This window comes from Mustela erminea, chromosome 1 (genome assembly GCF_009829155.1).
Source record: "Mustela erminea isolate mMusErm1 chromosome 1, mMusErm1.Pri, whole genome shotgun sequence".
In the NCBI taxonomy this organism is placed as follows: Eukaryota; Metazoa; Chordata; class Mammalia; order Carnivora; family Mustelidae; genus Mustela; species Mustela erminea.
In genome coordinates this window covers 134,868,998-134,896,239 of record NC_045614.1, presented here as the reverse complement: position 1 = coordinate 134,896,239, position 27,242 = coordinate 134,868,998, and the positions used below count along the sequence as shown (strand labels likewise).

General features: G+C 39.5%; 1 protein-coding gene and 1 pseudogene across 1 annotated transcript in view; one reads left to right on the top strand and one right to left on the bottom strand.

Annotated features, from left to right (window-relative positions):
- The window catches only part of PPM1L (protein phosphatase, Mg2+/Mn2+ dependent 1L), a 294,124-nt gene that overhangs the window by 32,804 nt on the left and 234,078 nt on the right, over nt 1-27,242 (top strand). The gene's annotated exons all lie outside the window — the stretch shown is intronic.
- On the bottom strand, nt 3,095-3,444 carry LOC116590533 (annotated as a pseudogene).

Here is a 27,242-nt window from a genome sequence, read left to right as displayed (position 1 = left end):
TTCCACACATTCTTACCAGAACAGTGCATTTTAAAACTTATTGACCTTTGCCTGTTGGCTAGGTGAAAATTTTATCTCAGTTTAACTTTTCTTTCTTTAGACTAAAGTTTAACATCTTTTTATGAATTATAAGCCATTTGTTAGTATTTGTTTTGTGAACTTCTGGTTTCATGTCCTTTGCCTTTTTCTTAATGCTTTGTTGTTCTTTTTCTGATCAAGTTGTAAGAGTTCCTTTCTCTCTCTTGGGGCACCTGGGTGGCTCAGTCATTAAGCATTTGCCTTTGGCTCAGGTCATGATCTCAGTGTCCTGGGATTGAGCCCCACATAGCCCCACATGAAGCCCCACATCAGGCTCCCTGTTCAGCAGGAAGCCTGCTTCTCCCTCTCCTACTCCCTCTCTTTGTGTTCCCTCTGTTGCTATCTCTCTCTGTCAAATAAATAAATAAAATTAAAAAAAATGTTCTCTTCTGTCTGTATAAGAAGATTTGCCCTTTGTCATAGGTGCTGCCAGTATATTTTGCATTTTGTTTTTATGTTTTGACTTATGGCAATTTTTTCTTTGTGCATTTAAAAAAATTCTTATGCTGTCAAATTTAGCTGTTTTTTAAAAATTAAAAATTTTGGGGGCGCCTGGGTGGCTCAGTGGGTTAAGCCTCTACCTTCGGCTCAGGTCATGATCCCAGGGGCCTGGGATCGAGTCCCGCATAGGGCTCTCTGCTCAGCAGGGAGCCTGATTCTCCTCATCTCTCTCTCTGTCTGTCTCTCTGCCTATTTGTGATCTCTCTCTCTGTCAAATAAATAAATAAAATCTTAAAAAAAATTTTTTTTTTAAAATTTAACTCTTTTCTTTGATAGTTTTGGGATTTTGTGTTTTATTTAGAAAGCACTTTCACATTTAGAGGCCTGAAAGATTGTTTGTTTTCTTCTAGTATTTTCATAGATTAATTATTTTTACCTTTGCTCAATCAGTATTTATTGTTATGAGAAATGAGGTAGGTAGAAATTTAGTTTTATTTTTCCAGCCTGCTAGAATCTGTCTTTTCTCCACCTATTTGAGTACAGTTTATTGTGTACTTAATTCTTATATAAGTGGGTCTATTGCTCAACATTTTTCTATTTCATTGCTTTTCATGTGTGTGCAAACTTTTAATTATTATAACCTTATAGTATTTTAAAATCTAGAATTTTCCTGGCTATACTAGCCTGTTTCATTTTATTATCTGATTTTTAGAATCAGTTTATCTGATTGCAAACGATAAGAATGACAAAAATTCCGATAGTATTCTTATTGAGATTGCATTGCCTTTATAATTTAATTGAGATAAGTTGATAATTTTACAGTACCCAGGACCAGGATACTTTTAAAATTTATTTGCAACTGTATTATGGCTATCTGTAGTCTTAAAGTTCATTTAGATTTTTTAAGTTTGTTATTAAACTTATTCTTAGGAATTTTTTGTTTAGTTATTGCTCTTATAAATGGGATCTTTTTCGGTGTAATGTTTTCTGAGTTTTTTGTTCATAATAGTTTTTCCAGTTTCATATATATCATATTAAATGTAAATACTGATAATTTTGCTTCTTCCTTTGCTGTTTGGGTCTCTCATTTCTTTCTCTCTTCTAGTTGTATTGACTCATACTTTTTGGGTAGTCTTAAAATAATGCTGGTGATAATGTGTATGTTTTTTTCCTGAATTGAGTAGAATTATTTCTAGAATTTTATCATTAGTCATAATATAGGCCTTGGATTTCAGATACACACATTACCCCCCCCCCCCCCCCCATATAATCATGTTAAGGAACTAGAACTACTTTTTGGTTTTACTAAGAATTTTTAAGGGGTTCCTGAGTCGTGCAGTCAGCTGAGAGTCAGACTGCCTCTTGGTTTTGGCTCAGGTCGCAATCTCAGGGGTTGTGGGATTAAGCCCTGAGTAGAGCTCTGCTCAGCACAGAGTCTGGTGGGGACTTTCTCCCTTTCCTTCTGCCCCTCCCCTCTGTATGCTCTTTCTCTCTAAAATAGATAAATCTTAGAAAAGAATTTTTAAAATTAGGAATTTGTGTGGAATTTTATCAAACATATTTCTAAATTTATAAATATTATCATTTTTCTCCTTTGACCTGCTAATGAAATCTGGTAAGTCTCCTAATATTGAACCATCTTTGTCTTACTAGTAAAAGCCTCACATAATCATGCATATATTATTCTTTTAAAGTATTGATGGTTTCTGTTTATTGATATTTTCATTAGGATTTCTACATTAATATTTACATGAATATCTGTATGAATCGTGAATGAGATGGTTTTAGGCATTTTTATCTTTTTTAAAGGGTGCTTGAATTGGTGTTTTTCTGGCAATATAAAAAGAATTTTAAATCTTTGTATCTTTTACTCCCACACATTTAACTATCATTAGAATTATCGATTCCTTTGAAAACTTGGTAGAATTTGTCAGTGTAACTATTTGGGCTTGGTGCTTTGTGAGATACGGCTTTGATATATTTCTTAGTTATAACATAGATTTGTTAGCCTATTTTGATTGAGTCTAATATTAATTAATGACATGGTGTTTATATATTTGACACTATTTGTGAGAGTTTAGGTGATCATTTTTAGCTGTTGGATCTTTGTCAACATAGAATAGCAGGACAAAGTCAAGCCTTGGGGAATTTGCTAAGGGATAGCAGAATTTACCATGGAAAGACGAACTATAGCCGAGTCTTGAAGGCTGGCATTTTCTCATTCATGTTAGTCAAAGTGTGTATGTTTGACTGGAGGAGGAAATTGTTAAGGATTATGTCAGTCAGTGTTAAGCTGATCTGGTCGAGTTATTTGCAGGTTGTACAGTGTTCATAGAGGATTCTAGGCAGTAGAAGGCTTCTTTGAGTCATCTTTCATTTGAATTTTTTGTTAATAATTTTTATATTTTTTAATAAACATATAATGTGTTATTAGCCCCAGGGGTACAGGTCTGTGAATCGCCAGGTTTACACACTTCACTGTGCTCACCATAGCACATACCCTCCCCAATTTCGTTCGAATTTAACCTTAGTGTTTTGGCCAATACATTTTTATTTATTTATTTATTATTTTTAAATCGAAAATCTGTTTATTGGGATATTGTTCCACTCATCTTGATTCAGGGTATTTTAGTGCTGCTTCCACCTGAAGGAGCATCCTTCTGTAAGTCTTGCTTTCCCTCCTGTGTGCTGGCAGAGGACAACGGAGCAGCCGACACACAGAACTACCATGTGTGTATTGCTGAAGACGTGGGGATTTTGCAGCATCCTGGGCACTTGGTGTCCGTGGAGTAGGAGTTGGGGCTCTGCACCAAGTGCTGCTTCTTGTGCTTCCTCTTCTCCTCTCCCAGGGTCAGGTGTAGGAGGTCCTTCATGAGGGCCATGTTCTCGTGGGGAGGTTGTCGCCGCTGGCAAGGTGGCCAATACATTCAGAAGGTCTTCAGCTTGTAAACACCTCACAGCTCACAGTATTTTCATGCACAATGCCCAGCTCTATAAGTGCTTTTCTGTCTTCTGGTCTCACTCCATAGGTTTTTGTTGTTGTTGTTTTTTTTAGTGTTAGAAAAACCTTTTTACTTATTTATTATTTATTTATTTATTTTTTATAATTTTATTGACATATAATGTATTATTTGCCCCAGGGGTACAGGTCTGTGAATCGTCAGGCTTACACATTTCACAGCACTCACTGTATCACATACCCTCCCCAATGCCCATAACCCAACCACCCTCTCCATATCCCCCAACTCTCCCTAGCAACCCTCAGTTTGTTTTGTGAGATTAAGAGTCTCTTATGGTTTTATCAGGCTAAGGTCATAACACAGTCACTGTGGACAGCATTCTACTAGATTCCCAGTTGTCATGAGACCATTTTTAAAAGAAGGTCATACATGAAGAATTAGTTTTATGCCTTAAAGAAGGAGTGGAAAGAGCACACAGGCTTTGAGTCAATGAGATGTGAAGTCATGTTACTTTTGCCATTGAACTGATTATTAGACTTCTTTCAGCCTTCATCTGTAAATAGAAAATAGAGATGATAATATGTACTTTGCAGGGGTTTGTGAAGATTTAATGACATAATGTATCTGACGAACGTGGAGTGTAATATGAATATATGAATATATATATGTAATATGAATATAAAATGAATTTTGTAATAAATTCATTCCTTTCCCTTAATAGCTTATAATTTAGTTTTACTGCATGGTTTTCTTTAAGTCTGGTTTCATTTCATTCATTCATTCTAAAACCATTTATTGAGCACCTGCTCTGTTTCAGGCACTGTTCCAGGGGGCTTAGATTAAGGCAGGCAGTGTCTGTGTTTTTATGAAATTTGCATTCTAATGCATAGGTAGAAAGAGATAAAAAAAAAACAACCTAGAAAATATCAGATGAGTGATTAGCAATGTAACAAAAAAAAAAAAAACAAAAGAAAAAGAAAAAACATAAACAAGGAGAGATAGAAATCCAGGGTTAGGGGCACCTGGGTGGCTCAGCGGGTTAAGCCTCTGCCTTCGGCTCAGGTCCTGATCCCAGGGTCCTGGGATCGAGCCCCACATCGGGCTCTCTGGTTGGCAGGGAGCCTGCTTCTTCCTCTCTCTCTCCCTGCCTCTCTGCCTACTTGTGATCTCTCTCTCTGTCAAATAAATAAATAAAATTAAAAAAAAAAATCCAGGGTTAGAAGTGCTTCTTTAGATTGGATGGACAGGAAAGGCCTTTTGGATAAAGTGACATTTTACGGAGACCTGATTAAGAAGGAGCCAGCAGTGTTAAGATCTGGAAGTAGAACATTCCAGGCAGAGGCACCGGGTAGCAGAAAGGTGGTAGTGAGCTTGTTCTGCTCCAGGAATAGAAGGTTGGAACTAACAATTCAGACAAGGGCCAGATCTGGAGGGCCCTCATAGGCCAGCATCTAGAGTTTGGTGTGAGGGGGGTTTGGAGTTTCTCTAAGCCTAAAATCTACGGATGTGTGTTAATTACCATGGCTGAACTATTGTGGTAATAGTTTAATCTCAACATGCACCCAGATAATACATATAATATTATCCTTCAGGGAGAATGAGAACGAGAGCCTTATCTTAATATAGTGAAATAAGTGGATTAAAAATTAAAGTGAGGCCTAATACACATAACTAATTTTTATGTTAGGTAATGAGAGGTGATTAAAGTAGTATGCTCATATAATTAACTTTTAATTATTTTTCTTAGTGACATTTAGTTTATGATAACTCTTCTTGGGATATTGTGGCATAATATGAAAAGTTATGACCACATAAGTAACGAATTTGTTCTGAACATCACTCATATTTGATGGTAGCTTAGAATAAAGATAAAGGCACATTTTTTAAAATAAAATTTTTAGAGTAGTTTTAGGCTTGCAGAAAACTTGTAAAGTTAGTACAGAGAGTTCGCACATACTCTACCTCCAGCTCTGCCCTTACTAACGTCTTGCAGTAGTATGGTACCTTAGTCAAAATTGAGGAGCCAATATTGATACATTGTTAGGAAATGAAATTTTTACTTGCAAAGCAATTCTGATGCTAATGACCCAGAGTTAATGCACACTCACAGGCTGAGGTCACAGTTCTCCACAAGACTTCTCATTTGATACATCAGCGGGAGCATCGGGGTTGCTAGACCACCTGTCTTTCTGACCAAGGAGCTATATAAATTCAGAGGTTTCCACTAACTACTCCTCAGGTTCAGTAATATCCTGGAATGACCCAGAACTTAGGAAAGTGCTATACTTATGATTACACTTTTACTATAAAGAATACAGAGCAGGACTAACCAATGAAGTGATGCATAGGGCCAGGTGTGGGAGGGTCCTAGATGGGAAGCAACACCCTGAGGCACATTGATGTATATGATTACCAACCAGGAAAGCTCACCATGGAATGGCTCTCAGTTTGGGCTTGTCAGATGCTTTTCTCATGATTAAATTGGGGTTAGAGGTTTTTAGGGAAGAAGACCATAGGGCTAAAGTGCCATTCTTATCACATTTTATCAAGGGTACATAATCAACAGGACTTTCGGACTGTTGATGTTGACCTCAGTTATCTGACTGAGATAATGTTTATCACCATAGAGTTAGTTATGCTTCCCTTCCTTCTCCCCCTTCTCGTACTGTGCTCTTCGGAAAGAAGTTACTATGTGCAGTCCACACTTAAGGCCTAGGGAATTATGCTCTGCCTCCTTGGGCATGGAGTGAGATTTAGGTATTTTTGATAGAAAGAGAAAAGATTTGAAATCTGCAAGTCATTAGAATCTGTTAACCTTTTTCAAATATTAGAAAAATGGCATCTTGGAGCTGGATGGAACCTGAAGGGGCCATAGTTTGAGACAGAGTCCTCCGGTGGGGAGAGGGACTGTAATAACTCAAGGGCTGCATTTACACGTTTCTGTCTCAAATTGCTGTCTGTGGAGTGGGATGTGACCTATGGTCACCTTGCTGAAGGAAAAGCCATTCGTCTTCTCCCAATCGCCCCGCTCATCCTCAACCTTCAAACGTGTTTTGTGATAGGAAATACAGTAAGAGCTGCTTTTTTCCATGTGTACGGTGGTTGTGCACATTATTTAATTTCAGCTTATTAAAGTGGTGTGCATGCTATTTTCCATGAAATTTAATTCTTCTATAGGTTGATTTTTATAGAACTTGAATTTTGATTTTGTTATTGTTATTTGAAAGGTTCAACTTTTGGCTTATGGGAAAATTGTTCTAATGTTTTATGTATGTTCATATTCTGTGGTCTGGGATGTCAAATTATTTGTAAGACTGTTTAGAGTAAAGATCAGATATTAAATCTGATAGTTGGTGAGTGGGAAAAATACATTCTGATTTCGTTAAAGTATTTTGAGAACCCTGCTGTGACAGGTGTCCTCATGCAAATAGCTGTCCTCATGATAAAACTCTAGCTTCCAGCCACATGCAAATAATATGAAATTTTAAGTCAGAATATTCACGGAAAGGCATTTGGTCTGCGATTGGGGGAAGAGAAGTTGCTCACCTTGTAGTTTGATTTGCATCTTTTTAATATTATTCTTTCAAGTGCTCCAAGCAACAGACATCATTTGTAACATCTAAAAACACTTAGCCTCTTTTGTGCTCATTATAAAACATGCAGTTCTTAATGGGCTGATTAATCCAAACAACACCCTCTGAGAACAAGAGTTACCTCCACTTTGACCCTGGGGGTGATAGTAACATGATCTGGTTTGAGGCAGTGGCTGAACCTGGTAGATTAGTTTTGGTTGTCTTGACTGGGTCCATATCTAACTGAACAAAAAAGCTGCTTCTTGTACATTAGCTGGTGAACCTCACCCTACCATCCAGGGAATAATACTTCTAGGGAGAAATGTTACTTATGGACTGGAGGGTGGGGAAATCCTACCCAGACAACAGGCTCTGTAATGTATTGCTGTACCTTTTCATCTTCAAAATGTGGGTCCATCCGTAAGTATTGGTTTCCCCAAGAATTTTTCCAACTTTGTCTGTCTGTCCGTCTATCTATCTATCTATCTATCTATCTCTATCTATCTACAACAAATATGCTCTTTTTCTAATTAACTTTAGATCAGGGTTTCTCAACCTAGATATGGGTGGCCTTTTGGGCCAGAGAATTCTTCAGTGTCGAGGAGGCTGGCCTGTTCATTGTAGGATGTTTAGCAACATCCTTGGTTCCTGCTCAACCCCCACCCCCACCCCCACCCCAGACTGTGACAAACCAAACTGTTTTCAACATTACCAATATCCTTCAGGAGGCAAACATCACCCCTAGGTGGGAACCACTGCTCTAAAGTTAGCAAGACAAACTTCAGACCCCGGTTTTGACTGTCATGTTTAACTCGTCAGTGTCATGCATCACCACCAGCCTCCTTTTCTCTCAGAGATATTATTTGTGCCTGTTTCTGGTGTTTCAGGATTTGGTTTAGAAGATAAAGCAGGAATGAATAACTTTGTATAGGGAATTTATCTTGACACAATGTTGAACAGTTTTAAAGTAATCCGAATTATATTTACAAGTTAAGTACATTTCCCCAGGTGAATTTAAACTATCTTGTCACTGCTTAGTTACATTTCTATCTACTTTTAAGAAAACTACAAACATTCCCCCACTTACCTCTTTGTAAATCTTCACAGGGCTCCCCCAGCAGTTTTTGTTTACAGCTCTTTGATCTCAGAGTGGTTTTGTGCTAGTGATTTCAACTAGTTGTCTCCCTAAAGACCTAAAGGGGTAGATCTCAGGGAAATCCCTTTACTACTTTCCCCTAAATCTGAACTTAAAGCCATGAAAGGGAATGCTTTATTTTCAATCAGGGAACCAACCAGCAATCACAGATTTCCTCCTCTCTACCTCTTCCATTTCAAAGCTGAGAGTTTAGGAAACCCTGGCCTGGGAATACTTAAAGGAATAAATCTCTACGGCTTTCTTTGAACATCTTATGTATGTTGTCGATAAAGGTTCATGCCGTTTGCTTAGATGCTGTTATGAAAGAATAAAGTAAAGCAAAAGAAAACCTGCAAGCATCATCTCTTGCTCCCATCATCTTTTCCTTTCGGATATGTATACATCCAAAAGATAGGTTAAGAGATTGCTTCTGACCAGGGGCTGGAGTTAGGGGTGGGGATGGAGGATGGGATAGAATGAGCTGTCGAGACTCTGTGGAGGTATTTTTGGGCTTCATCTCTGCTACTCTGCTTCCGAATCTACCTTTCATCCTCAATTTTTGAAAGTAGCTTTTACATCAATTAACACATTGTCTTCTTTTGAGTGATCTGAAGAAATAAGAAACCCTGAGTAGAAGGTATACATGGAAGGATTGCATGGGTATCAGCTTTGTAACTGTATTTTTCCCTCTGTGGGACTCATTTAATTTGAATGCTCTCCCTTTTGCAGCTGGTACCCTTGGCTATCCTGGGGAAGCAGAGGAGCATAATGATTAAGGGCTCCAACATTGGAGTTGGAAGGATCTGCATTTACATTTGATTATGCTCATTCCTAGCTCTGTTTCCTAGCTTCTCTGTGCCTCATTTGTAAAACAGGTGTGAACAACACCAGTTTCACAGGATAGGAATGTGGATTACATGGGATAATGTCTTTTACTTGGTACTTGGTAGGAGCTCAGTGAAGTGTGCTTCCTGTCCTTTCACTCCCTTCGTACTTCTCTTATCCTTCACCTACTAAAGCCAGTCAGTTCCGCATACTTTGGATAATTCAGAATGAACAAAAGGGCGTCCTCTCCCTATGTTCACTCTGCCTATCTTTTCTAAGCCTCAACACCCCAAGTGTGTTCATGCTCCAGGGCCTTTGCATTTACTCTTCCCTTTGCCTGGCACATGCTTCTCAGATATCCACATGGCTTGCTCCTTCACTTCCTTCAGGTCTCTATTCATATGTCACTTATCAGAAAAACTTCTCTGGGGGCACCTAGGTGGCTCAGTCGGCTAAGCGTCTGACTATTGATTTCAGCTCAGGTCTCGAACTCAGGGTCGTGGGATCCAGCCCTGTGTAGGGCTCTGTGCTGGGCGTGGAGTCTGCATAAGATTCTCTCGTGCCTCGCCCTCTGGTCCTCCCCTCGCACATTCACAGACAGTCTCTCTCTCTCTAAAAAAGATAAATAAATAAATAATGTTTAAACAACAAAAAAAGGAAAACCGTCTCTGACCATTGTTTGTGAAATAGGGCTTGCTCCCTATCCTGGTACTTCCTAACTTCCTTACCCTGCTTATTTTTTCCCCATGCCACTCAGCATCTATTGGTATATTTTTGTTTCTGTACCATCTATATCTCTCCACTAGAATAGAATAGAAGCCTCTTAAGGACAGGGACTCATTGCTAATTGCCATATTGCTCAGGCTTAGGACAATACTTGGCCTGTTTTGGTACTTAATAAATATTTGTTAGAAGCATGAATAAATAAATATTGTTTTTTATTCATGCTACATTATTGAGGTTTTCAAGAAAAAACACTGTGAATTGAATTTAAAAAAATAGTAAAATATTTAACTCTTATTATTATTGCCTCTAAATATTTGTTATTAATATATTTATTCAACTTAAAGGGGACCAATTTTAGCCTTTGCTGTTTTATATTAAAATATGATTTCTTCTGAGGCTTTTTTCCTTTATACAGTTTTAATTTTAGAGAGCTTTTAATTGTATCATTAACATTCCTGTCTGTAGGTCACTGTTGTGTGGTGGATTGGGAAAACAGGGAAAGTCCTATATTCTACTTATATCAATTTTTTGTGACCTTCAGCTGATTGTCAAAATCCCAGTACTTTTTCCTTTCTATGGAGAAACTGAAATACATGATACACTGAGGTAGATTTTCTCAGTAACCTAAATTGGTGTCAAGAAATAGTTTGTGATCAAAACCCAGTTGGCTACTATGGGGAAAAATCTGAATTGCTTTTTAAAAATTAAATATTGAAAATTAAATTAAATTTAAAAAATTAAAGCTAAAAGAAAATTAAAATTAAAAGGAAAATTAAGTATTAAGTAGCATGCAATATTTAGACAACTGGAGTTGTGGTCATTTTAATTTTAGCAATCTGATGATAATTATACTTGTCAGCCAAATGATTTGCCAGGTATCTTTTTTTCTTAAGATTTTATTTATTTGAGAGAGAGAGAGAGTGAGCGAGAGAGAGCATGGAGCAGAAGGAGAAGCAGATTCCCTCCTGAGCAGGGAACCCAAAGACAATGAGGATCTGGGGCTCAATGCCAGGACCTTGGAGTCATGACCTGACCTGAAGGCAGACACTTAACTGACTGAGCCACCCAGGTGTCCCTTGCCATGAATCTTTAAAACTTTCATCTAAGATGCTGTTCTATTTCTGCTCTATTTATATATGCTTTACCTCTGATTCTGTACCTGGCCTTCTTTCGATTAAGAAAGCATTCTAAGAACAGGAAAATCTGGTATCCTTATGAATTCTATGACTTTCATGTATTATCTCTCTTTTAATTTCAGGTAGAGAAAGATGATAAACAGTTTAAACAGTTTTTTAAACAAATTTGATAAGTGATTTTTGTAATGAACTAGTTCATGACTTCTGGCCTTTTTTTTTTTTTTTTTAAATGAGATTGCATAATGTTTTTCATTTTCTGTTTAGTACCACCTGTTCTGAGAGTGTTCTACTTTGCTTCATATTTTATTTGAGAAAACAAAGACCTATAAATAAGTCTTTTCAGTGTGGAAATTCAGATTTATTAAATGTTTACTAATGGTCATATGGTAGGTTTTTTTTTTGTCCTTTTAGTAATAAGGGAAAAAGAAAAATATTTACCACATTATTTACTGTACCTACCAACACCATCCCTAACATTTGTGATTTTTATCTTGGAGGTTTATCCATTTTTAGGACCAGTCTTTTCTGAAATATGAAAATAAAACCTTTGCTTTGAAGGACATTTTGCACTTGGAACGAAGGAAAATTTGTTAAGTAAGTGGATTTTATATCCCGTGGAGCTGGAGAAGTAGTAATATTTTATGTCTAGAACCCTGGGATGGATAACATGGTTTGATGTAAGATTGCCCGTCCACAGCCATTCCCACAATGAGGACTGTTTAAAGCAAAATTGTCTGTATTTTCTGAGTTTTATGTACATCAGCAAATAATTCCAACTATGTTTGTTCCCCTGTGCCAAGGGGTTCTTGTGTTGTGGTGGTGCAGCTTGGCATAGCACAGCCCTCCAGCAGGGCAGTGCCTGGCTGTTTGTGCCACGAAAACTGGTCCTTTCTTTACTGTGCTCAAGGGACTCAGGCAGGTTGTTTTTTCTTTTCTTTCTTTCTTTTTTTTTTTTTTCCCAAACTGTGTCCACTTCCTCCAGCACATTTCTGTTTTAGTATTTTTCCTCTCTCACAGAGTCTCAGCCTAAGATAAATTTAACTTTCCATAGTATATGGGAATTTGGGGGCTTGTATTATCTACAAAGTAGGATGTTATATAGAGTCACATTGCTTAATCCTGGTTAGCTCCGTGTCACGCAGAGTTTGAGTTTGTACAGCCATTTCCAGCTCTCCTTCCAATTTCTCCTACTTCCAGCCACTGTGTAATCCGGGCTGGAGCTATTTCTATCCTTCCATGGTCTTGGACACTGGGAATGCAAGCTCCAGTCTCCTCCCCCTTCACTGCTTCCCCACGGCCTGCTCAGCTTTAGAGATATCAGAGGTGTTTTTTGTAATTTCATAAAAGGCATCTTGGTGGCTAACCAGGATCCTGCCCAGCAGGACCCCACATAGATGTTTTTTCCTGGGAGTTAAGTCTACAAACTTCTCTTTCCTGAACTGATTCTTAACATTGGAAAGACTCATCTTTGTCTCTTTGATTCTGCAATGTTCTAAAAGTTGTAGCTTTCTCACGATTCTGCCCTCGTGGTTTTGCTCTACTTTTTCTTACCCACGGTCCCTAGCTCCACTCTAGGCGTTCTCTGGGATCTGTGACAGTGCTGTGTCATGTGATTAGTAGAGAAGGAGGTAGTCATTGTGTGGCTAGGTTGTAGTATGGCATATAAGCTAGTGGCTAGAAACCTACAAACCAGACTTCAGAATCGGAGTTTAAAGATACCATTACGATCCCATGCAGGCAAAAATCCACTCTGTTAGGGGTGTCTGGGTGGCTTAGTCGTTAAACATCTGTCTTTGGCTCAGGTCATGATCCCAGGGTCCTGAGATGGAACCCTGCAGCAGGCTCCCTGCTCTGCGGGAAGCTTGCTTCTCCCTCTCCCACTCCTCCTGCTCGTTTTCCCTCTCTCTGTCAAATAAATAAATAAAATCTTTTTAAAAAATCCACTCTGTTAGAATTCCTTCATTTTATTTTTTTTTAAGATTTTATTTATTTATTTGACAGACAGATCACAAGTAGGCAGAGAGGTAGGCAGAGAGAGGGAGAGGGAAGCAGGCTCCCTGCTGAGCTGAGAGCCCGATTTCGGGACTCAATCCCAGAACCCTGAGGTCATGACCTGAGCCGAAGGCAGTGGCTTAACCCTCTGAGCCACTCAGGCGCCCCCATTTTACTTATTTTTTAAATTTTTTCAAAAATTTTTAACTTTAATTTTTTTAAAAAAAGATTTTATTATTTATTTGACAGAGAGAGAGATCACAAGTAGGCAGAGAGGCAGGCAGAGGGGGTGGGGGGACAAAAGCTCCCAGATGTGGGGTTTGATGCCAGGACCCTGAGATCATGACCTGAGCTAAAGGCAGAGGCTTAACCCACTGAGTCACTGAGGAGCCCCAGAATTCCTTCATTTTAAAAAGATAGGCAATTGGGTCTTGAAAGATAGGAAGGACACTAATGTGTACTGAGCCCTGTTCTCATTCAGCCCTGACAGCATTCCTGTAGAGGAGCAAGTGGGTGGCAGATACAGCTAAGAAAACAGATACAAATATAGATACAAAAATACAGATACAAAAAGGTGCACAAATTGTAAGTGTGCCTACTAAAGTCATACTAGAAGAGAATGTGTTATGGTATGGTTTTGGAAAGTCAGAGACCTGAGTTTCAATTTCACTTTTATCCCCCAAAAAGCAGTAGTCCTGCTGGAGCAATGTACTTTTTAAAAGTAGCAAATACAGAGTTTTGGTTAAAAAAAGTACAATTAAACAAATTTAAATGAAAAAAATCTCACTTCTCTTAACACTGGTATGGTTGTATAGTCTCTTTGGAGGTAGAACATGGACTCTGTTAAGAAAGAGAATTGCAAAATTCCCTCCATGAATTAACTGCACGATTCCTAGATTTTTCAGAAAGCCTACACAGGTGAATGTAAGAAACCAGGCTGGCCAGCTGGTCTGGCTGCAGCTTTAAAGCAAATCCTCGGGATAACTCAACACTCAGTGTAAATTATGCATCGGAGGAACTTAGGGTGCTACTCAGAAGCTAAATGAGGAGTAATACAAATAATTGGGTTTAAAAAAAAAAGAATTGGGTGTTTTTCGTTTGTTTGTTTGTGCCTCCCCTGCCTGGCATAGGCAGGCATATACTTATTTTCCCTCTTTCCTGTGTGGTGTTGTTAATGTAGGCCTCATTCCTTGGTGGGACCAACCCATTCAAGCATGGATGATTTGTTTAATCAAAGTTATATTTTCTTTCAATCAAATTTTGGAAATTAAAAACTTGTCTCATACTTGAAAGAAACCACTGGTAATTTTGCACAAATATTAATTTCCATATCAAAAAAAGAGAAAATACTATGGCAGACAGGTTCAGATAAGATACATTCTAATATATAATCCTTTCTAATACATACTTTATGGGTTCCCTAAGGTGACTGTTTTCTCACTGGGAAAAAACCCTCTTCTAATGATTTTACTGCTGTTATTTCTTTATTTAGCTATTTAATTATGCATGACAGTTGATGGATGGAGAAGAATTTTTCAAATTAAGCTCAGAGCCTTCATAGTCAAAGGTATTTTCCCTTCTCTGCCTTTAGAGGTCTTTTTTGAGTCTATGTAATATTTAATCTTTAAAAATATTTGAGAGACTCAGCATAGGGATTGGTAAATGTAATTTAAATAACCTCTTTCTTATGAAATAGAGGACAATTGTTTTCACTGAATTATAAATGTTATTGTCTAATTTCGAGCTTTCAGAGATTCTAATATCTCACAGTTCAACAACCACTCTTTGAAAGTCAGAATGCCTGAGAGAATCCCATTTCCATATCTAAAATTAGAAATGGCATGCAGAGACTCCAGGCGTTTTACCAGACATAGTAATGATACGTTTTCTCTTTTTGTTAAAACTTGAAGAAATAAATCAACCAGGTAGCTCTCAAAAAAAAAAAAAAGAAGGTCAGTCTTTCTTTGGACAGTCCTTCTGTCCATTTATTTGATTTGAGAATCAATTGTAGCTTTATGTCTATGATGTGTTCCTTACCACTGCCCAGTTTTTGATTCAGAATTTTTTTTTCTCCTAATCAAGTCTGTGAGAGCATACAAATGTTCCTGTTTCTGTATTTTGTTTATGGACAACTATATTTGTGAAATACACCTCTGCCACATTTAAGCCATGTGTTATAGTTATCTTGGAGGATCTTCTGTAAGTGCTGTTTGCCATGCATGGGGCTTTGTCTTGTGACTTTAAGTAGATACCAACTGCTAGAGAGGGGGCAGAGAATTCACATTTGCGCTTGGCCCTTACGTTATTTGACAACTGATCATGACGTGTAAGGAATCTGCTTCCTCCCTTATATTTGGGAAATTGACTTTGGGGAGGAGATTGGAGAGGGGGCCAAATGGAAGAAGCAAAGTCCTCTCTGGGGACTGGGTGACCTTCTCCTGGCATCTGGCTTTTCCACCCTGTCCAGTCAAGCTGTCCCGGCTAGGTAGCTGGCTGTGTTCCCAGCCTACAGAGGATCAGTGCCCAGGGCCTAGAGCCCTAGCCCAGATTGGCAGATCATCTGTGATTTTTTTTTTATTACTACCTCTGTACTCTAGCGGCATCTGTAATTCAAATCTGACTGTAATTTCTATCACCTTGAAGCCTAATAAGTGTAGTCTTTACCTACATCTTAATATTTGCCAAGTTGTTTTTTCTCCCTACAGTTAAAAGTCAGAAGGTCCTGTATTAAGTCTGGGAAATGAAAAAGTAGGGGCCTAATTTCAGAACTGTGGTACCTCGACTCACATTACTGTGGGGGTAAAGCTTTGTGCTGTCAGACTTGTCAGATTGCTGTCTGCAACACCGAAGTTCAGTTTCATATTGAAAACATGAAATCTAAATTGGACAATATCCCCTTTTTCCCTTTAAAATCTTCCAGTTAAGGCATGCCTGGCTGGCTCAGTCGGTGGATTAGTTGTAAGTTCGAGTCCCACATTGGGTGTAGAGATTGCTTGTAAATAAAAATCTTTTTTTAAAAAGGAACCAAATCCCTAGTAATTTTTCATAATGTAATGAAAAAGTATAGCCCATACCTGAAGCCCATAGTGTCTGGCTTGTAGACTTGTTTATTTGTTCTGCTCAGCATTTAAAAACCTGTAAAGTTTACATAAGGACCAGATTCTCAGCATCCCTTGAAAATCTGGAAACTGTGTCAATATTGAGCCTTTATGCTAACTCTAGCTGGAGCTAAGAAGAAACAGCCCCCCTACCCCTTGGGTTGGGCGGGCTGCCAAACCAACTGTTGCCTTACACTCTGAGTACTTGGTCCGTTTACATTACCCACTGGGCCTTTGAGGCACCCTGGAAACCCCTCCAGCCTCATTGCCCTCTTGTATTCACGTCCTTCTCCACTTTACCTGATAAAAACATCAACTTGCAGACCATCGAGGATCGTCCTCCTCAGCTTCTGGGTCTTTGTACATTCTAGGCTCTCTTCTTGTGATGGCTTCCCTACTATATCCACCTCAAGGACTCTTACTTAGCCTTCAAGACTTGGTCACCTGTATTTGAGAAGCTACCACTCCCTCTCTGCCTGTTTGTGTTAGATGCCCTTCCCCCAGGCTCCCTTTACTGTTCTCTGTGCCGAGGTCATAGCACAGCACACTGTGTGGCAGCTGTTGAGTTACGTGTCTTTCTCTCCCCTAGGTTGAGGGCCGTGGAGGCAGAGTCTGTCCTACACCTTTCCTTTTACTCAGTCAGTCACAATTCTTAGCTCATGTTTTGCTAATAACTAGTTACTATCAATTTTACTTATTGATAGGTTTAACTTTGTGTAAGGCAGTGGCTTCTCTCCCTAAGCTGTCCAGTAGAATCATCTGGACAGCCCTACACCATCCCAGTATCCAAGCTTCACCCTAGACCAGTTACATCAGATTCTGAGAGTGGGGTCCAGGAATTAGTAGTTTTTAATAGTTCCTTAGGTGGTTCCAAGGGGCAGCCAAAGTTGAAGCCACTGGTCTAGGATGTTTGACTAGGGCAATCTGAAGAAATTTGCCATGATTTTAGTTTGGGATTAGAACATTTCATGATGATCTTAAGAGAGTCCACCTGGGATGAACATTTTTACTTAACTTTGGCAGCACATGAGCACTGAAATAAGTAGGAACCTATTTTCAAGAAACCAGTTTCTCTTACAACAGTCAGATAATTTTGCAAGCTATAATGGTGACAGCTAATCGGCAATGTTATGTACAGTACATTAAGAGTTTTTTTTATAATTTTGGTAGTTTATGTTGTGTAGCCATGTGCCGTTTCCCATGTTGCTGCATTTTGATTTAAAATTCAAGTGAATTATTTTTCAGCCACTCTGTAAAGTAGCTCAGGCATTTGTTGAGTTTCCAATACCAACTGCTTCTCTTTTCTGCAATCTTTTTTGTTTTATATTGGAACTGCTAGTTGGAAAATAGACAAAGCCAAAACATTAATTGGTGTCGTGTGGAAAACACACTTGGGATAAAAGCCATTTTAACTTGGTGAAAGCTATCACCAGCTGCATTGTCTAGTAATTAAATGATCAGTCCTGAGCTCATGATTAGTTTGGAGAGGGTTCAGCAAAAAAAAAGAAAAGAAAATAGTGAAAGAATTGAGGAAACGTTTATGACTTAGAATTGTCTTTATGTTGAAGAAGAATAGACAGAGGCAAAAGAATTTCTGTATGGACACACTTTTTTTTTTTTTTTTGGTGGATGGTAATTTTTGTCTCCACCGAGAATGAGGTAGTAGGCATTTGGTTTACAATTGAGGGAGTTTTCGGGATTTATGTCTAAAGAATCATTTCTTGTTTATAAAGACTCTTAGTGGTATTGACTGGTGTGTGGTCTCTTTTTAGGAGAATTTTATGAAGATTGACTACTCTCTGATCGGATAACTTCTTGAGATTTCTTTTATCTGTATGATTAGAAAATCTCTTCCAATTAATCTTTTGTATCTGAAGCAAGTATCTTTCTTCAAAGTTCCCATTTATCTTACTGGGAAATAAATCTAGATTGACTCTAGCAGTAGTACCTACTGCTGTAGTATTTAAGCTTTTCTGAAAATGTTCTATTGACTCCACTTGTTTTCCTCTTGGGGCTAACAGAGGCTAGGAGAGAGGGATCTGGTTGTTCTGACCTCTCTTCCCAGGGATTCTCCTCCTCATGGTAGGAGGGTGGGGAGATGCTGGGCTTCTGGAGGGATGTAGGAGCTGCTTGGGGAGCCCTGGCCAGGAGCTGTGGCCTCATTTTCCGGCCCCAGCCCTGACCTCCCACTGGCTCATTTCCAGGCCAGGAGCAGTAGCATTGTCCTGGAGAGAGAGGCAACCAGCCCAGAAGGGCCAGACCCAAAGCTCTGCCCAGTCTGGATGCCACCTTCAGGGACCTGAGGACACCTGGGATATAATTTCTTGTCTTGAGACAGTGTGTTCTGTCACAGAGCAGAGAAAGGGACTGATTAATCACCTACTCAGCCTGGCACACTTAGCTGGATCTCTCTTCAGTTATAGCCTTATGAATCAGGGGTTGAATTTTGAAATCCTGCCCCTGCCCACCCTATATTTGTAGAGCAGTTCCTTCTTTCTGGAGAGGAGAGAAAGGTCGCCATTGGAGGCATTTTCTGCTCCCTGGACACCTGGCCTTCTGCTGACTGCTTCTGCTGCCAGCTGCCTTCCCTTCTGCCTCACATGATCTAGGACTGGCATCATACGTTTGCTTGGATGACTTGGGTAAAGAAGTGGTAGGCAGTAGCCCACAGAAGGGTGAGAGAGCTGGCAGCAAGGGCAGGGGAGCAATGCCAGCTGCTAATGTTGGTGTGCTTGGCACCAGTGTTCTTCCCAGAATCTGCTCCCAAGGCCCAGCTCTCTCAGCACGAGGCTGCTGTGTTTGGAGAGTCAAACAGAATTCTGATTTAATTCTGGCAAATATACTCCTTTTTTTTCTTTTGCTTAGATTACTATTCTGATTCTCTCTGTTCCTTTGATTGTGGAGATTTGGCCCTCTGTGAAGGTTATCAACCTGATGACATGGAAAGGATAGTTGATTGTATTTGTCATGGCCCTTAGCCTCTGCTTCCTCTTCTTCACCACGTCATGTTTCTAATCTGAAGACTCAACTCAAGTTCCTGGACCGATCAGGAGCCAAGGTGGACAGTATTTAAACAGCTTCAGCCTCTTAGTCAGGGAGTCCAGGTTACTTGATGTCAAGACTGGTGGCCCCTCTGGACTCCCCATGGTGTCCACTGAGTTTCAGCTCTCCCACTTCCATACTTGGCATACTGGTTTCCAGCTTCATGTTGATAGTGTGGGGCCTTGGGAACGTACTTTGGGAAGATTGTTGGTGCCAAGTATGATGTCATTTGCTCCTGTGGCACTCATGTCCTGGCTTGTTCTTGCTGTCTCTCTCCTGGGACGGTAGATCTGGCCTGAGCTTGGAGACCTGCTGTTTACCAGGTCTGTCTGACTCCTCCTGAATGTTGTCTGCTCCATGCTCTCTTTTGGGAGGTTGGTATTTTTCCTGTGGGTGACAAAGTCTGATGGAATGAAGGGGCAGGTTTGATCCCAGACAGACTCAGTTCAAATCCCAGCCCTGGTACTTCCTACTTGTGTGATCTAGAGAAGGTTTTTCTCTGAGGCTCAGTTTTTTCCATCTGTAAAATGGGATACTAATTCCTTTCTTACGAGTTAATGATGATTATATCATACACCGTATGTAAAATGCCCAGCACATTCCCAAGTCCTTAGGAATAACTCACATCTGATTCCTTTCCTTTCTCTGCTTGGTGTCTTCATCATGATTGAAATTGCCATGCCCTTTGTGCACAATGAAGCACTTCCCTTCTTGACTGCACTGTGTTACTGGCTTTTTTGTTGGTCACTTTCTCCAGTCTTTGTTTCTCTGTGTTAGTAGGTTTTAGGCCAGCTGTTTTTTTTTTGACTGCCCTGGGTTTCATGGGAGGGGATTATGCAATTGGACAAAGGGAGCAAAATCCAAAAAGAGAGCATTTTATTTTTTATTTTATTTTTTTAAAGAGTATTTTTTAATTTATTTGTCAGAAAGATAGAGAGAGGGTAGCAGGCAGAGGGAGGGCGTAAAGCAAGCTTCTTGCTGAGCAAGGGAGCCCATTGAGGGCTCGAAGTGGAGCTCAATGTGGGACTTCCATGTGGGACTCCATGCGGGGCTCCATCCCAGGACCCTGGGACCATGACCTGAGTTGAAGGCAGACGCTTAATGACTGAGCCACTCAGGTGCCCCAAGAAGGGAGTACTTTAATTGCTCTCACACTGGTTCCAATTTGCCAACTGTTCCTGTGGCTAAAATTGGCCTGTATTTATTTACCTATAGAATGGGCTATGTGGTTCTTTCTACATACAGGCTTATGCGATAAGGTGCCAGTCTTTGGAATCTGTCGCCTTCTGGCTTCCAACTTGTTTAGCTTAACAGTGAAAATAACATTTGTGGCTGTTAAATTGGTCCCTAGTGGCCATCTTCTGCTTCCACTCTGTAGCTACCAAGCAGCTGGGCATGAATCAGCAGAGTTGAAAATACTTTAACCAGAAACACTTGGACCTGGCACTAAGGTTGTATTGCCTGGACCAAGGCAGAGGTTAGTCAGCCAACTGACAGGACACAGGGCTAGTGTATGCTTTATGAAAGGCCTGAGAGCAAATCCTGGATGCAAGTTCAGTATCTAAGACAATTAAGAAGGTTGTAAATTGAACATTATTTTGCCTTGCATAGCAAAATCTGAATGTCATTTGAAATGCATTTCATTATGTGCTCTAGTGTTGATTAACTGGATCCAGTTTGTAACATCTGTTAGGTTGACTTGATGGTTATTGTAAGTTGCAGGGAGTGTTCAAAAGCCCGTTTTACAAGTGTCATAAAGTGAATGGAAAATATTTTCTATGATTTCAAACAGAGAACCCCAGAGGCCTTTGATTATATTGAGAGAGCCCATGGTCAGTTCATATCTACCTACGTTCTTGTTCATTATGTTATAGCCCTCTGAAATAGTCAGTTTTAATTAGACTGCAGAAAGAATTGATTTTCAGTGGCAGATGAATGCCCAACTTGGAATAGGCAAAGGCATGGATATAGAAAGAAGAAAGAAATGAAAAAAATGCAGGATAGCTTCTAAAACTACTCTAATGAAGGAGTTTGAATAAGGGACTGCTATTCTCTACGCTTAATAATGGAATGTATATGAAGTGACTAGACTGAGTACTGATTCTCTCCTAGCTTCCTCTTTTCTCCCCATCCGGAAGCAAAAAGCACCTTGGTAAATTAAGACATTGAGTCAGTGCCACAGTTCTCATCCATCAGAATCACTGAGCTTTGCTTGGACCCTGCGTTCCAACACAGGGCTCAGTACACTGGGCTCTGGCTGGTTTTCATATAGCCTCAGGAGCTGAGAATGGTTTTTATGTTTTTGGAAGGGTTGTAAGAGAAGACAAAAACGAATATTTGGCATAGCTCACAAAGTCTAAAATATTCACTTTTTTTTTTAAAACTTTTTCTATTAAATTGTCACTGTGATTTCCAAGTGACTTCAGGCAAGGGATTTAAACTATTGTTTCTTTTTCTTCCTAAATAAAGCAAAATAAACAACATCTCTGCTTTATACCGGAAGGACTCAGAAGCATGCATTCTGGAGAGAGAATACCTGGACTGAAGTTGTGGGTGTGGTTTTAGAAAAAGTCTCTTTAACACTTGCTGCTTTGAAATGATTGGGGTTGAGAGGTTCGCCGGCAATGTAGTTATGCAGTGCTTGATTTTCCAAGGAAAGATTTGACAGATTTTTCCTATGGATCCCCCACACTCAACCTATGAGGTTCTGAGAGGTGTGTGCAAAGATCAGGCTGTTCTCCTGTTCCTGGAAGGTTAAGGCTACGGGGCAAGCCTGACCTGACAGTGCTGCTTGCTTGGTGTATGACCTCAGCAACAGGGCTGCTTGCCAAGATCTCTAACACCCAGTATGGGTAGCAAATGCTGAGTTAAGGCTCTGCACTTCTAGCACGTGGCTGCATTTAGCAGGAAGTGAAGAAACCTGAATGCTGAGAAGGTCCTTGTCAACCTCGTAAGAAAGTAGATGATGTTTAATAATGCCTCTTATTCATGCAGCATTTTCCCTTTAAGGGTAGAAGTTTTTATTAAGATGTTACTTAAGTATTCTGTGAGGATATTCCTTTGTCCCCCTATGTATTATCAATTAATAGTTTTGTTGTTGTTGTTGTTGTTTAAGGGCCAGATGGCTCTTCTGAACTGGCCTGAGAAACCCAAGTTTTCTGTATGTGAAAATCGATTTTATATAATGAAATGCCATTGAACTGTATACTTAAAAAGAGTTGAGAATAAATTTCATGTTGTGTATGTTTTACCACAACTTAAAAAAATCTATTTTAAATTATCAAAATTTATTTTTATTTTTTGGAAGATTTTTATTTATTTGTCAGGGAGAGAGAGTGAGTGGACACAGCAGGTGGAGTGTCATGGTAGAGGGAGAAGCAGGCTCTCAGCTAAGAAAGGAGCCCGATGCAGTACTCAATCTCAGGACTCTGGGATCATGACCTGAGCCAAAGGCAGACGCTTTAACAGCTGAGCCACCCAGGAATCCCTCAACATTTAGTTTTAAAGAAATTATTATTATTATTTTTAAAGATTTTATTTATTTATTTGACAGACAGAGATCACAAGTAGTCAGAGAGAGAGAGAGAGGGAAGCAGGCTCCCTGCTGAGCAGAGAGCCCGATGCGGGACTCCATCCCAGGACCCTGAGATCATGACCTAAGCCGAAGGCAGCGGCTGAACCCACTGAGCCACCTAGGCGCCCTAGTTTTAAAGAAATTATTAAATAGCAGTTATCTCTCTGTACTTTCAGTTTTTTCTTTGGCTTTTATTTCCCCCAAGTTTATTATTGTTGTTTTTCAATAAATATGCATTGAAGTGGGTTTTTTAAGCACTATTCTTGGAATACTAACAAGTACTCCTTATCTCCTCATACTTTTATTTATTGTGCTCGCTTCGGCAACACATATACCAAAATATTTATTTATTTACTTATTTGTTTGTTTGTTTATTGGTTTATTTATTTATTTTAGAGAGAGTGTGAGAGCATGCATGTGTGAACAGGGGAGGGTCAAGAGGAGAGGGAATGGGAGAATCTTAAGCCGACTCCACACTGAGGACAGAGCCCATACCCGGCTCAATCTCATGACCCTGGATCATTGATCTGAGCTGAAATCAAGAGTGGGATGCTTAATCGACTGAACCATCTTGACACCCCTCTCCTCATACTTCTAGAGCAAATTTAGCCCATTGGTTTAGCTTCATGCTTACATTTAAGAAAAACATTTATTTTGAAATTCAAAAATATTTTTCTTTAATAATCCCTGCCTGAGAGATTCCAAAGGGAAGGGGATGGTTTTGTTTCATTGGAACTCACTGCACACAGTGTACATCTCCTTTGTGCTAGAAAGCAGTAATTTTTTAAAACGACATGCAGATCTCTGTATCTGAAACAAATTGGGGTTGTAGTATAGTTTACACATTTGGGAAACTCTGGTTATAGATACATAGAAAAAGATTTGTCATTTAAAAACAGCAACTGGCAAGATACATTAACTTGCTTAGACCAAAGGGAGTTAAATGAGGAAATATTTGGAAGGAGGTAGGGGAGAACGAGACGTCATCTCACAACCTTCTATTAGGAAGTTGCTTTTTTTCTCCTGCCTTATGTCTCATTGCTCCCCTTCCTCTTTGAAGCTATGTCTTCATGCCTGTCTGGGGCCTGGTGGGGTCTGAATGATAGATCTGCCTCTGAGTATATTTGTCCCAGAGGCCAGGGCAGGGAGATGACACAGTGTTCTGAGAGGTGCTGCCCATGACTGCCCCGCATGTGGCTTCTCTGCCTTTCTTCCTGTTTCCGCAGTCACATTTTATCCATCCTTAGGACCTGGTTCAAATGTTCTTCCCTGAGGCTATTTCTAATTCTTCCACTCCAACATAGGTGCTCTCTGCTCTCTCTCAATTCTCCCAGCACAGCTTCTTCCAAACCCTTTTGCAGAGCAGCAGATAGATGTTCATTGAAAATAGCCCCGGTCTAACAAGTCTGGGATTCCCTGCATTCCGAAACTGCCTCTTGTAGGGAGCTCATTAGCATAGTAAAAGTCCTGAGAAACCTGTTTAATCCAGGTTTTAAAAGAAATAAAAACAAGAAATTTTGATTGCAGAAATGATTGACATTTTGAGGAAGGTCCTAGTGGTTCATAGTTCATAGTTGGTGCTTAGTAATAAGTATTCTTCCAATGAACAAATGTCCTTATATTCTCAAAATATAATATTTAATATTTTCCATTAGAAAGTTTTCCCAGGGGCTGTGCAGGGAGCACCAGATTTCTGGGATATACAGTTACAAATAAAGAGAAGGGGAAGGGTAAAGAATGCAGAGCGGGAGCTTTGCTAAAATAAACAAACATTTTACATTTTGCCTAGGGCAAAGCTCTGAATGAGGACTCGCGTTTGATCCAGTGGACAGATATGGGAGCAATGAAAGGTTATAAATGTTTTGAGTTCTTTTTTTTCTAGGAAGGTTAGTGTATTTAACTGTATGCCAAAAAGTGAAAGGAAGAAAAATCCTAAATGTAAACTCTACTCCTCAGTTACGAAGTCATCTTTCTCTTCTCTGGTTTTTGCATCCTCGCAAAGATACACTGTCGGAATGGGTATATGGTCTTGCCTTTTGCATAGAACTCCCAATTTTTCCTTCAACTCAGGAAGAGATCTAGGAAAGGATAAGTTTAGAAATACCTGTATATCAATTAAACTGATTCTTCCTTCTTAGGAGTAAAAGGTATCAGGGCTAAGGACAAAGGAGTGAACTGTATGTATGTGTATGATATATCTGCAGTCAACAGGAATTTCATTTTTAGGTGAAATCCACAGACCTAAGTTCAGGGCTTTAAATATTTGTGAGTACAGTGAGAATTGTTTATTATATTTTCTTTCTGTGAAAAACAGAACGTTTTATGAAATGGGAAAGGAAATTTATTTTCCTTCGAAGATGTAAATCTGGCCTAAAAGGAAATGTAGTTGAAATGTGAAATTTATGAAAAGCAGAGAAAGTATGTTTTTTAACCCAACAACTTACAGGCTCTCTAAAGACAAACTATCTTTGGTTTGTTGGGGGAAGGGGAAAATAATATTAAAAATTTCCCAAGATTCCTTTATTTTATATTGAGTTCTTTTCCATGTGATAGTTATCTATACTGGAGGAAAACCCAGGGCTCTGTCTAGCTTCTGATGAGATATAGTCTCTAGAAGACTATACTGAGAGAAGTTATATTCATGCTACTTTTGTGTTCTTGAACAAATGGGCAGCAAGGCATACTCTTCATCCTCAGTGAGGCCTCCATCAGCAGATATGGGAGCTTGTACGGCATCACTCCTGACTTTGTTTTAGGATTGCTATGAGAAGCTTGGGTACATGGTTATTCCACAGCTAAGATATCCTTCCTTCTATTTTCCATTCTGTTATTTCTGAGTCTTTCTCCCTTTCTTTCCTCCTTTCTTTCTTCGTTTTCTCCAAGTGTTTATTTATTTATTTAAGTAATCTTCACATCCCAGGATCAAGAGTCACGTACTCTTCTGACTGCATCAGACAGGCGCCCCGTATCTGAGTCTTTCTTATTGGTAACTATTGACTAGAACAATGGTCAATGTTTTTAGTGCTTTGAATACTGTGGATTAGAAATTCCTGTTGGTGTCATTGGCATAGAGAAGAAGATGAAAAAGAAGTACAAGAAGGTGGTAGAAAAGAAGAAAAGTTATGAAGAGAAAAATAGGAGAGAAAGAATAAAAAGGAAGCTGTAGGTGTGAATTGAATCTGCCAGTCATTTCTTGATCTCACACCTGCATGGGCACCTTCAATCTGTGAACTGTGAGGATATATCTGAAGTGGAAGGGCTCCCAGTCCCAGCAGAATGGAATATAAGATTATATGCACCCCCCCAAAAAAAAAGATTATGTGCCAGACTAAGGAGTTTGAAGAGTCATTGAAAGTCTTTGGACAAGTGAATAGTATAATAAATTTGAACCACTGGTTGATGTCAGAGGTTGATGGGCCAAGTGGATGAGAAGAGGGGCAAGATATGTTAAGATGTGAGAGTAAGAAAGCTTGAATTAGAGGAATGATGCTGGTGAGTAGACAGGAGAGGATGGCTATGAAGACAAGAAATTCCAAGATGGAGGTGATGGTAATTGGATGTGAATGATAGCCACACATCTGGATTTTTACATAGCACATACTTACAAATATCTATCTTCAAACTGTAGTACTATTTGACAAATCCTAATATTTTAATATTCAACCTATCTTTTCTTTAATTGCTTTGCTTTCGTGGTGACACTTTTCTTTTTCTTTCAGTTTTGTAGATCATTTCCTGATTTTCGTCTCCATAAGTATAGATTTCAGTACCTTAATGGCTGAAGGAGTCAGAGACACCAAGGTGACGGCAGAGTGGCCTTAGCCACCAAGAGACTGTGTTGGCATTGATGAGGATAGAGAAGTTGAGAACGGGAGCTGGTTTGGTTGTGGGGTGAGGGTGGTTTGGAAGAGGGTGAGTTCCGTTTTGGACATATTTAGATTAAGGAGACAATTAGCCAGATAAGTGTCTGTTATCAGCTATACCCTAAATGGATTTTGGGGACAGGGACTAGAAGTGGAGATCTGAGAGTCAGTTATGCAGAGCTGTTGGTTAAGACTTGGAATGTGGTCTGTTTATCAAGGGATAGTTAGCAGATGGAGGAGAAAGGATAATTTAAAGAGAGAATTGTAGTATGAGAAAACCAGAAATGTACAAGTCAGAGAAGCTCAAGGAAGAAAGGCTTTGAAGAAAAAGTTTAAAATTGCCAGATGCTGCAAAGATATCAAAGTGAACTCAGCATATCAGATCTGTCAAGAAGTTTGGAAATCTTTAAGTGCAGTATCAACAAAGGAATGGTTATGGAGCAAAGACAAAACTGCAGCTTAAGAAAGGTTGGTGGTGAGATGCCTGAGTGGCTAAGTGGGTTAAGCCGCTGCCTTTGGCTCAGGTCATGATCCTCAGGTCCTGGGATTGAGTCCCACATCGGGCTCCTTGCTTGTTTGGGAGCCTGCTTCTCTCTCTGCCTCTGCCTGCCACTCTGCCTGCTTGTGCATGCTCTCTCTGACAAATAAATAAATAAAATCTTAAAAAAAAAAAAAAAAAAAGGTTGTGGTGAAGTTGAGACTAGTATAGCCTTAATGAGAATAGGACACGTTTTGTAGGAAATTAGTGCCTTACTCAAGACCGCACAGACAGTGTATTTGTTTGAAAGCCTTTGTCTAGT